Source organism: Phacochoerus africanus, chromosome 10 (assembly GCF_016906955.1).
Source record: "Phacochoerus africanus isolate WHEZ1 chromosome 10, ROS_Pafr_v1, whole genome shotgun sequence".
Lineage (NCBI taxonomy): Eukaryota > Metazoa > Chordata > Mammalia > Artiodactyla > Suidae > Phacochoerus > Phacochoerus africanus.
Window position 1 is genome coordinate 20,910,061 of NC_062553.1, and position 16,565 is coordinate 20,926,625.

The following is a 16,565-nucleotide window of genomic DNA, read 5'->3' on the forward strand; positions in this document are numbered from 1 at the left end:
AAGGAGAACCAAATTCTCTCTCAGCTTCCATTGATATCTTAGCTTTCTTTGCATTGACACCAATTTTAGCACCTACTCTAGGTGTAAAATGCTATAAAAATTATTGGGTGAGAAATACGTACATTATCATGTTTATTGAGTTTATTTGTAGTTTTCAGTATATAAATTGTTTTATCGGCAAACAAAAGTCCATCCACTTCAGTATTAATATTATGTACAGCACAAGACATTCTTTTGCTCCAGAATCTGTTTTTAAGCATATAATTTCTGCTGTTCTATTCTGTTAGAACGTATTGTATAAGAATGTAGCAAGACGATGATGAAATCCATTGTGTTAGGATTTTGTCTTTGCCTGAAAAAGAATGCGGCCAACTGTCTCTCTGATAGCAGCTAGTAGTTCATTTATACTATGTAGATTAGAATCACTTTTTGAACACTCGCCTGAAGGGTGTTATTTTCTATTCCATTAGTCTTTCCTCTATCAAAATCATCACGGTGTTATCTGTGTGAAACCTGGAAATCTCTTGGCTAGCTGACAAAAAAAAAAAAAAAGAAAGACAGCACTGTTGAATTCATCACGAATCAATATGCTGTCAAACATTTTTTGACAAATCACCTGTTGTTTCTGCATCTTCAAACACCTGATTGACCAGACTGAAAGGAATGCATTTAATATTACTACAGACTTTTGTGCGTATATAAAAGTATAATTAAGAAAGAAAAAAGATTTTGATAACTTGTTCAAAAATTTTGAGCTTAAGACTAAGTTTTGTAAATCTCCAAAATTCTTTCTTTTTCAGTGACTAAAAATACAGTACTATCAACTATAGAAGAATTTTATTTACTATTTTAGCATCCCTAATGTCAAAACATTAAAAGAATTTTCCTCCAAAAGTATTACTGGAATGTCTTATTATTTTCTTGTTTGACTAGCAAAAACAAATTATGTTTTTTATACTTTATTTTCCCCTTATTCTTCTATTTTGTATAATGTATACTCAAAAAGGATTTGTCATACATGTTGTTGTATGTGATTTTGGTGTCTATTCTACTCAAAAGACTAATAGCAAAAATAGGTTTAAATGGTTAAAAACTAAAAATTGTTTTCAAAGGTTAATATTTAATTTTAGGAAAACTTTTAATATTAAAATTCATCTTTTACCATTTAATCTTAATATACTGTTGGCTCAGGCTAAATATAATATTAAAGTTTCATAATTAACACACTCATCCAATTTTGTAATAACTACAAATACGTGTACCCATATATTTAATTAGTTATAATTTTTGAAAATTTGCTGTTGGTCATAAAAGTAATAGCTATTACTACCATATTTAAATATTACAATATGTTTTACTTCAATATAGACTGGTATATACCAAATGTCTGAGCACAGCAACAAGTATATGAAGTGAACTTCACCCTAATTAGAATGCAAACCTATATTTTGAGATAAATATTAAGATATTAGCAATAAATTTGGATTAGATTCTCCATTCACATCACAGGTACTGCTGTGCACATATGATGGTTACCTATGTAATTATGTAATGATAATCCATGTGAATTTCAGTGACACTAGAACTTATACTGAAGGAGTTATTCAGTCACTTAGTTTTTAGAGCCTCAAAGTTCAAGATTAGATTTGATTCATTTGATAGAGGTGGGGATGGAATTTGGTGCATCTTTACTTAAAACCATCAAAATATAATATATAATAGATAAAGACGTATCTTAAGGAACCCTCCTACACTGTTGGTGGGAATGTAAACTGGTACAACCAACATGGAAAACAGTATGGAGGTTCCTAAGAAAACTAAATATAGAACTACCATATGACCAGCAATCCCACTTCTGGGCATATATCCAGACAAAACTATAACACAAAAAGATACATGTACCCCTATGTTCATTGTAGCACTATTCACAATAGCCAAGACATGGAGACAACCTAAATGTCCATGGACAGATGAGTGGATTAAGAAGATATGGGGCATATTACACAATGGAATAATACTTAGTCATAAAAAGAACAAAATAATGCCATTTGCAGCAACATGGATGGACTAGAGATTCTCATGCAAATGAAGTAAGTCAAAAAGAGAAAGACATATACCATATGATATCACTTATATGTGGAATCTAAAATATTGCTCAAACGAACTTATCTACAAAACGGAAACAGACTCACAGACATAGAGAATGATGTGTGGTTGCCAAGGGGAAGTGGGAAGGGGGTGGGATGGACTGGGAGTTTAGGGTTAGAAAACACAAACTATTACATTTGGAATGGATATACTGTGTAGCACAGGGAGCTACAGTCAATCTCTTGGGATAGACCGTGATGGAAAAAAAAAAATATATATATAAATAATGTATATATGTAAGGCTGAGTCACTTTGTTATATAGCAGAAATTTGACACAACATTGTAAACTAACTATACTTTAATTTTAAAAAGAAAAAAGATGTATCTTTATGTATTACAAAGATATCAAATATATAAAAATATGCTTACTCTCTACTTCTATATTTATGCCTTCTTAAAGTAATCAAGGTTCAAAGAAGCAGGGTTTGGGGTGTTTTTTTTTTTTAATGTTTTGTGCACTTCTTCACCCTTAATGTCCAGAGCAGTATGAGATATTGATCTTGCTCAATAGCTGTTTGTTGGACAAAGGAATGATGAATGATGAATGAATTGTTTATAGTAAGCAGCCACCATTAGGCCTAAGGAGGAATGTGCAGACACAGAAGTTCAAAGAGAAATACAAAGGCTTTGCTCATTGCACCTGCATCACCTCATTTAAAATGGTACACCACCATGTTTGAGAGACTCACCTAATTATCAAGAAAAAGAAGGGAGTTCATGATTTCATAATTTCTAGTGCCACCTCAAAGAATAGTACTGCACATTTGTTCATGTTTCATTGGCCACAAATGTCATAACTACCTATAAGGGACACTTGGGCTGTATTCTATAGCTTGATAGCCAAACGCATAACTAAAATTTGGGGATTCTACTTCTAAAATAAGAGGAGAATGGATCTTAAGTGGTTTTTACGTTGAGTTTGTTGATGGCCATGGGGATGATGAAATCCACCAAGCAACAATCCAATGAGTGGTGTTTAATTATTAGGGGGCCAGAGAACCACAGTTAGTGTGACAAATGGCAAGGCTGAGGGGCAGCTAAGTGGGACTGATCTTTAGAGACGATCAATAGACCCTTGTCACTTTAGGGGAAAAATTGATGGGCAGCCAAGGAGAGTGCTATGTATTGTCTATAATCAGAAGAAGGCAAGAATGGAGAATTGTGGGGCAGAGGGTAATCATCCAATAGAAAGTCTTGTTCTGTTCCTGGACATAGCCAATTTTTAGATTTAGACTCAATAGGTGAAGAGAGGGGTCCTGCAAGATAACAACCAGTACATCTCATAAAAATTCCCTCAGACCGTCTCCAAAAAAATCACAGGCCGTTTACTCAAGTGACGGTATACTGGGAAAGAAGGCCATCCAGTTATATTGAAGAATATTATACACAATTTCAGTTGACATTGAAATCTGGACATTCAAAAGTGCTAAATGAGTCCCCTACTAGAGTGGAGACTTATAGAGGCTAGTTTATAAGTAGAATTCTAAGTAACATCCATCTAACTGAGATTCTATGTTGTTTCTAGACCCACTCGGTTGTTATTTTTCTGGTCCCTAAGAGTAAGAGTGGAACAAATACATTTGGTAATTAGAATGAATTCCATATTAGGTCTTTGGCTTGTGGGGTAATAGCTATCAAATTAGGGAAGGTCAAGTATAAATTTCCACAAATGTCCCTTGATCATAGCTAAGATAGCAAAAAACAAAAACAAAACAAAATGAAACAATCAAAAACCCCAAACAAATTCAACTCTCAAAACAAAAGAGAAACAAAAGAATAAACAAAAAGCCCAATACTGCATCTGGGGAGCAACAGTGGATATTAGTGCCTCATTTTCCTAAAGGATATTTCCATTTAACTGACCATTCTGGCCCTTGCAGAAACCAGGTGGATCCTTAAGGATGATTAGAGAATACCATAAGTTGACCAATGTTCAACTGTTTATTTAGTAGGATATAATATTGCTATTAGAGAAGAATATTAAGGCGTCGGGTACTTGGTATGCAGTTACTGATTTGGATAATGCATCTTTTTAAATTCTAATCAGAAAAGGGATTCAGAAACAAGTTGCATATATATGGGTCTGCAGCGCTGCTGAGCCCCAGTCAATACCACTTTGCAGAGGGCTATGATTTCTTATGACAAATTACCAATGCCTGATCCACAGGAATGGATTCTCACACAACATAGCATCTGACCAGGGGACTCATAAGTACATGCAAGAAGGGACCACGGCTTTGGGATACACTGGCTGTATCACATACTGAGCCGTTCAGAAGCTGTTAGCGCTCTAAGAGTATTTGAATGGTCTACTGAAGGCAGGGCTGAAGTGAGAGTTCAGAGGTGGTACTCTTCAAGGATGAGGTCCCATTTTCAGGACAAAATACCTGAATCAGTTACCTCTCTATGGCACTGTTTCCATAATAGGAAGAATTAATGAGCCAGAAACTAAGAGGAAGAAGCAAAAGTGGCTCCACTTACCATTCTCCCCAAGAATCCTCTTAGGACCTTGTGTTTATGTCTCTACTAAAACCTGTAGGATTAGGAGTCCTGGTCCTTCAAAGGAGAGAACTGTTGCCAGTAACACAGCAATAGCTCCACGGAACTACAAACTTCAAGTTCCACCTGGGCACATTGGACTCAATATCCAGTAACTAGCATGCAAGAAAAGAAGGCACTGTCTGGTTGGAGATAATTGATACTGCTGGGTACAGTGAGAAAGACTATTTTCAGACAGTGGGGAGAGGGAGGGATACAGGTGAATATGGGTAATCCAACTGGGTACTGCTTGATACCCCTTTGTCTAATCATAACTGAATGGACTTGTACAGTGACCTTGGCTTCAGAAGTTTATGGCTCAAACCACTCAGGAATGGAACTTGGGTGAAAATAATTCAGAAGATATTGAAAGAGGGAGATAGTGAATAGAAGTCAAGACTCTGATCTAACTAAACTCACTAATATATGCCCTACCCAGGTTAAGAAATAGAGTATAATTAACACCCCAAAACTTCTGTCCTGGTCCCTTTCTTGCCTTCATAAAGTTTAACCTCTGTTCTAGTTTAAGGCTGTAATAAATATTGCTATCCAGAACATTCTAGTACCTATCTTCCTCTTAAGTGTGTACTTGGAAGGAAACTGCTAGGTCATGGAATATGCATATGGTCAAACAGTTCAGGAAATAATGTCAAACAATGTTCCAAAGCAGTTTTACCAATTGACACCTCACTAGCCATGAATCCAGGTTCTAGTTGATCTGCATTTTTGCCAATATTTATTTGATCCATAAGCATCAGACATTCTTTACGTTTATGTTGTTTTCAAAGGCAGAACTAAATAAATATCTTGGCTTTGAATACTGGTGCCGATGCTATAATCTTTACAGATTTTGGTATGTTATTTGACTTTTTTGAGGCTCAATTTGCACACTTGAAAGATGATGCTAATAATATGTACCTTGAAGATTTGCTGTAAGGATTATAGCACTGTAAGTAAGCTATTTACAAAATACTTGGGGAATCAACAAATCCTTGGAAAATGTATGTAAATATTTTGGCACACAGACTATTTTCAATAACCACTACTTCCTGCCAAGACAAATTTGTAAATGTTTGGAAAAAATATTGACTTATTATACTAGTATAAATTGTATTTTGTGGAAGAACAAGTTTTACAATAATTTCATTTGGTTTTCTGTGCTTAAAGATATCTTACTATCGAAACTGTTATACCTACAAAGGGGCCAGCTAATATTCCTGAGCCTCAAGCACTGCAATGCTGAGGAATCAAATAGCTTCCTCAGTTCCTTTTGCCACTTTCTCTAACTGCTTAAGTGATATGAAAAGACCTTCCTTCCACAGCCTCTTATGTAAAAAAAAAAAAAAAAAAGAGTATGGAATATCAGCGATATGGAGTTCCGATCGTGGCTCAGTGGAAACAAACCTGACTAGTATCCATGAGGACACAGGTTCAATCCCTGGCCTTGCTCAGTGGGTTAAGGATCCAGCGTTGCTGTGAGGTGTGGTGTAGGTTGCAAGGGCGGCTTGGATCTGATGTTGCTACGGCTGTGGTATAGGCCAGCAGCTACAGCTCTGATTTGACCCCTAGCCTGGAAACCTCCATAAGACCAAAAAAAAAAAAAAAGGGAATATCAGGGATAGCTGAGTAAGAACATAACATAAGCCATCCACCTATAAATGCAGTCCTTCAAACTTTGTTTTCAACACTGTTTTGTATGCTCCAAATCATACAGTGTTTTTTTGAAACTATTTTTTTCTCTTAGAGCGCTAAGTGCTCTATGTTCAAGGAATGATATTCTGCATCAAGTGCCACACACCTCTGTGTATAAAATAATTCTCATTTTAATTTCTTGTCCTCCATTATGTTTGCAGGCAGCTATGCTTCCAAGACTCCATTCAGGTTGTTCAAGAGAAAGACTCCTCGAGGAATCAAATATTTCATGCCAATTTCTACAGAAGTTACAGTTTAAATGAAATACTAAAACATAAGCTATAGCTTCATTCGGGATTCATTTGTTCCCAAAGCCTTTAAATTGGCCATTATCAAGGTCACTAGGGCTGAAGAAACTTTATCTTGCTGCATTTGAGCCTCCCATGCCACCAAATAACCTTGAAGTATCACCAAGGAAAATGTGTCTCTAAACACAGCATTTGATCAGATTTATTCTAAATGTGGGGATATACTTTTTTTTCACTTTTATTTTACTTCCACCCGAATATTTTTTTTGGGAAAAAAAAAAAAACTATAAACCTTTGTTATCATGCTATCTCGAGTTTCTAACATTGCTCCCTATTTCATTAATTGCTTTAAAACTCAAGTTCAGAGTAGCTCAATTGTGTATATAGCTTTATTAATCCTAGTTTTGCTTTTGTCTTATTTCCTCTCATGGGATAACCTCAAACCTTGATTAGTTATTTAAAAATCAACATCTTGTAAAGGGAAATTGCTTTTATATCTTACTTTACAGTGTTCTACTATACACAGTGTTATTGGTTGAAGTGAAGAAATGTTAACTGTTTAAATCAAAAGTAACCTTTATGCATGGCTTATATACAGCAAATTCAGCAGGCACAGGCTACTGTGTGACAAAGAAAAACACATTAATAAAGTCATTTATCACCTACTAATTCTCCTAATGTTTTTTTCAAATTAAGTTAGTTCTACTAACAGCTTATCATGCTCTTCGTTTTGTAAGCCTTTTTTTTTTTTTTTTTTAAATAACATGATTTTTAAGAGGTTGGTATTCAGAAACTTTAAAATTTTCATTTGGAGGTTACCTATTCCATGAGTTAAACAGTGGCCTGCCATCAACTTATACTGATTATATGTATTTACTTTATTTACACCTTCAGTCTTCTAAGAGAAGCTTAAAGTCAGAGACTTAAAATTTTTGGAGTTCCCGTCGTGGCTCCGTGGTTAATGAACCCAATGAGTATCCATGAGAACATGAGAATGAGGGTTTGATCCTTGGCCTCGCTCAGTGGGTTAAGGATCCAGCATTGCCATGAGCTCTGGCATACATCACAGATGCAGCTCAGATCCTACGTTGCTGTGGCTGTGGCATAGGCCGGCGGCTGCAGCTCTGACATGACCCTTGGTCTAGGAACCTCTGTATGCCTCAGGTGGGACCCTAAAAACACAAAAGACAAAAAAAAAAATGTTTTTCCTTTTCCATTCTAGCACTTCTTACCTAAGCAATGTGGATTTGCTTGTTTTCTTGTTCTTTACACAAACTGTGTCTCTACACCCAGCCTTCAAGTGAAGTATAGTTGGAATCACTATACGGGATTTTGTTTGAGGTGAAAATGCCCTTCTAGTGTTATACTGTTTGGGGAAAAGTAGAATAAACTCATAGTTAGGGTTCCTTTCTATGACATATGTTCACTGATTAAGAAGATGCTGGACCCAAGAATGGTCCACACATTAAGTGTACCAGCAATTTGGGAGCTGGATGGTGTTGAAACATTTAATTACGAAACTTTTGGAAATGCAGGCACAATACAACACAAAGAGGTTAATGAATGAAAGCAATACTGAGAATGTAAAAATAAGCCAAAAAAAGAAACTTCTGTAAAGTAAACAACAACCAAGGAATTATCCTGTTTTCCTCAAACTGAACTTTTTTTTTTTTTTTTGTCTTTTTGCCTTTCCTAGGGCCGCTCCCATGGCATATGGAGGTTCCTAGGCTAGGGGTCGCATCAGAGTGTAGCCGCCGGCCCACGCCAGAGCCACAGCAACGCCAGATCTGAGCCGAGTCTGCGACCTACACCACAGCTCACAGCAACTCCGGATCCTTATCCCACTGAGCAAGGCCAGGGATCGAAGCTGCAACCTCATGGTTCCTAGTCGGATTCGTTAACCACTGAGCCACAATGGGAACTCCAAACTGAACATATTTTAAAGCTTTACATATAATGCTTCCAGAATGAAGGCAAAAGGAACTACTGATTGTTCTTTCTGTGAAATCGTTTATTACTATTTTGTTAAAAGGTATAATTACATAATTAAATGTAAGCAGTATTAGTTTTTTCTTTTCTTTTCTTTTCGACTTAATGCAGGGTGCAGTTTCCAGCACTATTGAAAAGAGCTTCGGGTTTAGAGTCAGATGTGGGTTTAAAACTCATCTTTAACTCTCATTACTCCTATGAATTTGAACCTAACAGGAATGCAGTTTCTTCACTGCGTTATTGAGAAAACTTAAAGGAGACAAATTCCTCTTAGGAACCTGGCTCAGAGTCAGAGTTTGATGTATATTAACTGTCATTTTATTCCTTCTCTTCTCTATTAAAAAAAATACATTTGATTACTTTCTGAGGATGGAAGCTCATGGAGAATAGCTGAGGTTTATTTAACTGGAGCAAACTAGAGCGTTCATAGTTTATGCTGCTCTGGCCAGAAGATGCCCACTGAATGGGGCTTAAATAAACAGAACTGGCTGCTCTGAAAAGTCAAGAAATCATAGTCATTCAAGAAATAGTAATGTTTAGAGAAATACTAATTTGAAGAAAAAATCAACACGGTATTTAAATACACTAAAGCTGATAACTTAGAAGAGCTGAGGAAGAGGAAACAAAATGAGTGTTAACACAGTCAGAATATAAAAATAGATCCATGTGGTTTTTAATATTTAAAGATTTTTTTTTCTCTCTCAGTTTACTACTTAATAGGAGGTAATTTATTTATGTCTGAAAAAAATGAATGTGTTTTAATGCTTTAGGAGTCTAATATTTGGTTGTTTGTTTTAAAACAAGCTTTATGTGATGGCTCTCCAGGCTTTCTGGAAATTTTATGAGTTTTCTAGACTCTTCTAATAAGAAGCACTGCATGGATTAAAGATAAGGGCATGGTACAAAATGAGAATCTTAAAAATAAGATCAAGAAGTAAAAGTAATTTCCTCACAATAACAGTGATAATGTTACACGTTTCAGTGTTAATAATGCTGCTGTAGAGTAAGTACTGTGATTACCACACTTCGTGAGAGAAATGGGCTGAGGGACGTTAAAGCTTGAGGAAATAGCTGTATGTAAAATGAATAGCGCTAGGCTTAGAGGATGGGTGGAAAGAGGAACAAGTAACAGGCAATTGTAACAAAGTAGAGGTAAAAATGAATGCGGAATCCCTAGACGATTGTTTAAATCCTAACTCTCTTACTCATGTCACCTCTCAGAGATATTCCAACTAGGAAAAATATAAAAATACATACTTCATTTTATGGCTTCCAGCCATGACCAAATAACTGGTATCAGACTTGTATTCCTCTTATAAACGACTATAAAGCTGAACAAAATATACCTGTCTGCATGTATTGAACAACAGGGGGCACAGTACTGTGATCGCTGAGAGAAGAAAATCACTGCTATCTATTCTGATTGTTGTGGTGGATACACGAATCTTTTTATATATTAAAATTCATAGGAATGTATATCCCAAATCATTTTGCTGTATGGTAACAAAAAGATTAAGCAAAAGTAGTATTTATAATACTACTTTTAAATTAAAGAAAATTAAACAAAAGTAGTATATATAATATTTTTTGAATAATTAAAGGAAAATGTACACAAGAAAAATGTGTGGAGATTCTTAGTGGAAAAAAAAATGAAAATTTAAGAATTTGAAAAAGAACCTAAAGGGATATTACTAGTATACATCAGAAATAAAAATACTAGTGAATGGAATTTATAGCAGATTTAATACTGTAAAAGAGTTGATATACATATTCTTGAATTGAATTAAAGAAAATGGGAAATGTTTTAAAAAATATGCTGAGCCTCAGTGGTCCAAGGAGGAATACACACAATTATACAAAGAGAGAGTCACAGAAAAAGAGAAGAGAGAGGTATCAAAAAATACATGAAGAATTAATGGTCAAGAGCTTCCTAAATTTGATGAAAAACATCAGATTATGTTTTCAAGAAGATCAGTGATGCCTAAGCAGGATGAATACTTAAAAAAATATATACATAGCAAAACTTCTGAAAATCAATGACAAAGAGAGTATCTTAAAAATAGCCTCAGCTAAGGGAAGAATGAGTATACTACCACATCTCATCAGTAACTGTGGGTGTCAGAAGTCAATGGAATTATATATTTAAAGTGCAAAAAATTTGGCACATCATAATTCAACTATATTTTAATAAAAAATGTAAAAAAATAAAGTGCTAAAAACAGTGTCCAAATTTCAAGTGAAATAAATATATTTTCACATAAATGAAAGCTGAGAAAATTTTTTCAAACAGACCTAAACATAAGAATTGATAAAAGAAGTTTTCACATGGAAAAAAAAATGACACCAGATGGAAACTTGATTTAATAAGAAATAAAGAATACCAGAAACAGTAAATGTGTGTAAGTAAAGTTTCTAGAGGAAAATGTAAGAGAATACTTTGGATTAGGGGAAAGGCAAATATTTCTTAAAGAGGTAACTAAGAGTGTTAATTTTATAAAACTTTGTGACAAATGGGATTTCATTACTGTATAACTAACTGATGCTCATTGTAAGAAAGCATCAAAAAAAGGGGCAAGATTGAAGGAAGTATTTGAAATTCATATAGTTTATAAAGGACATATCCTAAAAATATGAAGAACTGTACACATCAGTAACAAAACAACAACCATACAAAAAGGAGCAAAAGACTCTACAGATACTACACATGAGAATATACATGAATGGCTAATAAACACATGAAAATGTGCTCAACATCATCAGTCCTTAGAGAAACACAAACTAAAATCACAATGCACAGAACCAAATATTGGTGAGGTTATACAGCAGCTGAAGCTCTCATAAGCTGCTGGTAGGAGTATAAAATTGCACAATGATTTTGGAAAACGGCTCAGCAGTTTCTTATACAACCACAACCACTTCTCAGAATACACCCAAAAGAAGGAAAAAAAAAAAAGTCCATAAAAAGATTTGTGCAGGAATATCTCTAGCAGTCTTGTTTGTAACAGACCCAATCCCAAACCAAAAGTAGACCAAAACCAAAATTGTTTTATATTCATGCAATGGAATCATACAGAGTAATCTTTTAAAAGATTTAATTACTGACACATTCAAGAATGTGGATGAATCTCAAAAACATTGCGTTGAGTTAAAGAATTCAGGCACAAAAAAATCACATATTGTCTGATTCGATTTATATGAATTTCATTCAAGGATAGACAAGAAATCAGAACAGTGGTTTCCTATGAGGGATGGAATGGCAGTAAGGAGATGTTGTGGAATTTTCTAGGATATTGGAAATTTTCTATATCTTAATGGAGTGTTGGTTACACCTGAGAAAATATCAAAACTCATCCTGTTGTACACTTATAATCTAAACATTCATTCTATTTAAGTTGTACCTCAATAAAAAAAAAAAATACATTCCTTGGAGCTCTCACTGTGGCACAGTGGAAATGAATCACACTAGTATCCACAAAGATGCAGATTTGAAACCTGGCCTCACTCAGTGGGTTAAGGATCCAGGATTGCCATGAACTGTGGTATAAGTCACAGACATGGCTTGGATCCCATGTTGCTGTGGCTGAGGCTGGCAGCCATAGCTCTGATTCGACCCCTAGTCTGAGAACTTCCATATGCTGCAGGTGTGGCCCTAAAAAAAAAAAAAAAAAACATTCCTCACATAGATTTAGAATTGACGCACACATGGAGAGAGAGAAGCATATGCAATTTAGTGGGAATTTGAATGTTTTTCTTTAATATTTATCTTGCTTCAAAAGTTATTTATACTAGAACCAATCATAACATGGAGAATTAGAAAGTATCTATTTTTTGCTGTTGTTGTCTTTTTAGGGCCACACCTGCGGCACATGGAAGTTCCCAGGCTAGGGGTCAAATGGGAGCTGTTGCCCCCGGCCTATGCCGCAGCCACAGCAACGCGAGATCCCAGCCACATCTGTGACCTACACCACAGCTCAAGGCAATGCCAGATCCTTAACCCTGAGCAAGGCCAGGAATTGAACCTGCATCCTCAGGGATGCCGTTCAGATTCGTTTCCGCTGAGCCACGACAGGAACTTCACGAAGTCTCTAATTTCATCTCTACCATTATCATCACATGATGAGTGGACTCTCTAATGCAGTCAACATAATCTACAATAATACATTTTATGATTACTGTGACATTTTAAAGGTAGTAACCAATGAGATATATCCTAGTTAGCCAATATTAGAAACATTTCTGCATAAATCATAGCGTTGAAAACATTTATAATTTTGCCACGTTGTAATCTAAAATCGATAAGTAGAAATACAGAATTCTGTATGATATGACCAGTATGAATCTTTGAATATGTAATTTACATCAATGTATGGATATAAGTACAGTTAGAGGAAACGAAGAAATTACTGTATCATTATGCCTGGTTGGTGGGATTACAGATGAATTTAATTTTCTTTTCCATACTTTTTTGTATTTTCCTAATATTCCATAAGAAGCATACATTGTTTTTATTATAAGAAATTATGTAGTATTGAACTATTTTTCAAATGTTATAGCAGTGCCCAATTTTAAAGCTTCTCTATATGCAGGAACCTAATTAATTTTCACAACTGTTTGTTGTAGGCATAAGTGCTGATATTCCATTTTACAAATAAGAAATTTTATACCTCTATCTCAGAAAGGTGAAGAGTAAACCAAGTTCAGATCATCTAATAATGGCACGGAAAGGAGCAGAATATGTGTGATGCAATTTCTGATTTTTGTTTAGTTTTTACCATACCTGGCTGCTGCTACTCATCAATGAGGCAGGTGCTCATATAAGATGTGCTGGTATTGAAGCCTTCCTAAGAGAGTTTAATAAAGCCTTTGTGGCAAAGGGCGGGGGCTGGGGGGAGAGAGGGAGGAGGGAGAGAGAGAGAAGGCAACAGTTTAATAATAGGAAAAAAAGATGACTTGTAAAGGTACTGGTGAATTTCCCATGAGTGGGAGAGAGTTGGAGAAATAATCACTGAGATTTTAAAGACCTCCCTCTAGGAATACTAGGATGGGGGAAAAAAAGCTGTAAACTGATTTTATTTTTCACTTCTTAGCTGTACCCTCTGCTTTGTTTCTAGCAGAGCTTTGCAGTGTCTGAGATGAATGACAAATTGTCATTTCTCCCAAAATTTTATTTCATATTTCTCCAAGCATATTTGCTGCCAGGTGTTCCAGGGAAGCCATGGGAAATACTCAGCTGCAATTAGTAGCCATCTTAAATTCAATTTTGCCAGAACATAGGTTCACTAATAGAACTCAGAAGAACACTTTTATCTTTGCTCAATGTATCTTTCTGACAAAAGAACTTTTATTGTCCCAGAACTCAAATCTCTCAACCCAGTGGTCTTCTAAGACCAGCTTTCCTCCAAGCTTTCTGTCTTAGCATTATAGCTCTCATGAAAACAAGATATGTTGTGATATCTTGCTACCTGGAGTAGAGTTAATGACAGTAAATATGTGTATTACATTATTTGATTTTATTTGAATTCAACTCCTGTTTCTAGGTACTTGAGAAAACTACTTACATAATGGGTCCAAGGTAAGTCTTCTTAAGATCAATAGTTTTGCTTTTGTCCCCTGAAAACCATAAAAGAGTTTCAAACAAATGAAAGACCTGACTTGTTTGGGGGAAGGTATATGGCATCACAAAGACGTCCGTTCTCCCACAATTTGTTTTGTAAATTTAACATGGTTTCAATAAACTTACTCGTGAGATATTTTATTCCTGGAGCTAGAGAAGTCAGTTATGAAGTCCACATGGAAAACTATGTAAGGAAGGGACTGTAGGAAAGGACTCAAAAGAGAAGGACATGGGGGTGGGGGAAGAGCCTTACTAAATATTAAAAGGTACCATGAACGCTACATAACTAAAAGTGTGTGGTTTGGGGATATGAATGGACAGAAAGACCAATAGAATGCATTAGAATATTTAGAAGAGATTCAATTATATTTAGAAATTAATACTTGATATATAGAAAGACAGATTTTTAAAAAAAAATAGTATTGGGACAACTGGATCACCATTTGAAAAAATGAAAACTAGGTTTCTACCTCACATTAGGTGTACAAAAGCAAATACCAAGTGGATCAAATAAGTGTAAAAAACATAAAATCATTGCTGTTTTAGAAAATATTATTGGTGAATTACTTTATAATGTGGTATTAAAAAAAAAACTTCCTACCTCTTTTTCAAATTTTGAAACAATAAGATCAATGATGAATTCATTTAAAAAAACTTTTTCATGTGTTAAGAAGAAAAGCAGAAGAAAAATCAACACAAAAATAAACAATAATATTTGCAACTCATATTACAAGCAAAATGCTAATATTCCAAACATACAAAGAGTTCCTAAAAATGCAAAAGAAAAATTCTAACAAAGAGAAGGGGATGAGTGGGGAAAGTGATCAGAGATTTAACAAATAAAAGAAATATAAATGACTCAACTATACATAAAATACTCATCCTGATCCTTAAAAAGAAAATGCAAATTAATCTTGAGAAAGTATTTCCCAATTACTCTACTGGTAAATGTCAAAAAAACTGACAAAACACTCTGCTGACAAGGCTGTGGGGAAACAATAAGTCAGGCATTCCAAGTGGAATGCAAAAATGAGTCCACTCCTAGGGAGAGGAATTTGGCATTATCTGGTTAAATTATATCTCATTTGTCTCAGGAATCCTGCTTCAAGAAAACTATCTCCAAGAAACAAAAAAATATCGGATGACTTACACAATGTATCAGAGCACTTTACCAGCAAAGAGACCAGAGGCAATCTAAAAATGCTCTCTATTAAATGCTTTAATAGAGAATTATTGTTTCAGCCCACAATGAAGTAGTATGTAGTTGCAAAAGGAAAGAGTTAGAATTCTATTCATTGGTATGAGGTGAGTTAGAGTTTTACACTTTGATATGGTGCTATCTCTAGTATACATCATTAAGTGAAAACAGGAAACTGCAAAAAGCATAAATAGTGTGCTCCCTTTTGTGAAAGTAGATGAGTGTATGCTTACATTTGCAGAAAGAAAAAATATGCTACCCAAATTCATTTTTTTTTCTTTTTACAGCCACACCTGTAACATATGGAAGTTCCCAGGCTAGGGGTCACCGCGAAGTAGTTATCTGGAATTGGATGAAAAGTTACCTGGGCAGCAACACCAGATATGAGCCACATCTGTGGCCTACGTCACAGTTTGCGACAATGCCGGATCCTTAACCCACTGAGCAAGGCCAGGGATGGAACTCATATCCTCCTGGACACCATGTCAGGTTCGCAACCCACCGAGCCACAAGAGGAACTCCTGTTACCCAAATTCAGTTGTTAATGCCGTTCTGGAAGATAAATATAGTGCAATCCCCCCTCCAAAAATAAAAATAAAAATTACTCCATCAGCCAAAAGGGATTGATCTCCTCATCAGGCTCTCCATCCTCTTGGCATCTGGACCCTAATACGGCATCTCAGGCCAACTCCATAAGAAATTCTTTGGGGAACGTGGTCAACCCCAGAGGAGAGCAGACTGAGATCACCTTGAAAACAGTAAACAGCACCACGATGCTGCTGTGATACAGTGCCAGACATTAGAGGAGGAGCTGGAAAATTCTAGGGAGGGCATTCCAAAGTGCAAGGCCTCCTGAGATGTGAAACCAAGGCCTACAGGCAGTACTGTGTAAGGGCCTGGGACAGAAGTCAGAATTCTAGACACTTTTTCCCTTGGAATCTGTAAATCTTTACAAAATTGAAAGATAAAAAGTAAATTTTAAAGAAAGTCACTAAAAAGTTCAAATTTGAGCCTAAAGTTCAAAATACGTGGAAAAAATGAACTTTACTATAGATTAGGTTGGTAAGATAACCATACAAGGAATTAAAATATTTCAACTGACCTTACAACACGTTATTTTGTGATACCTGCTAAAGA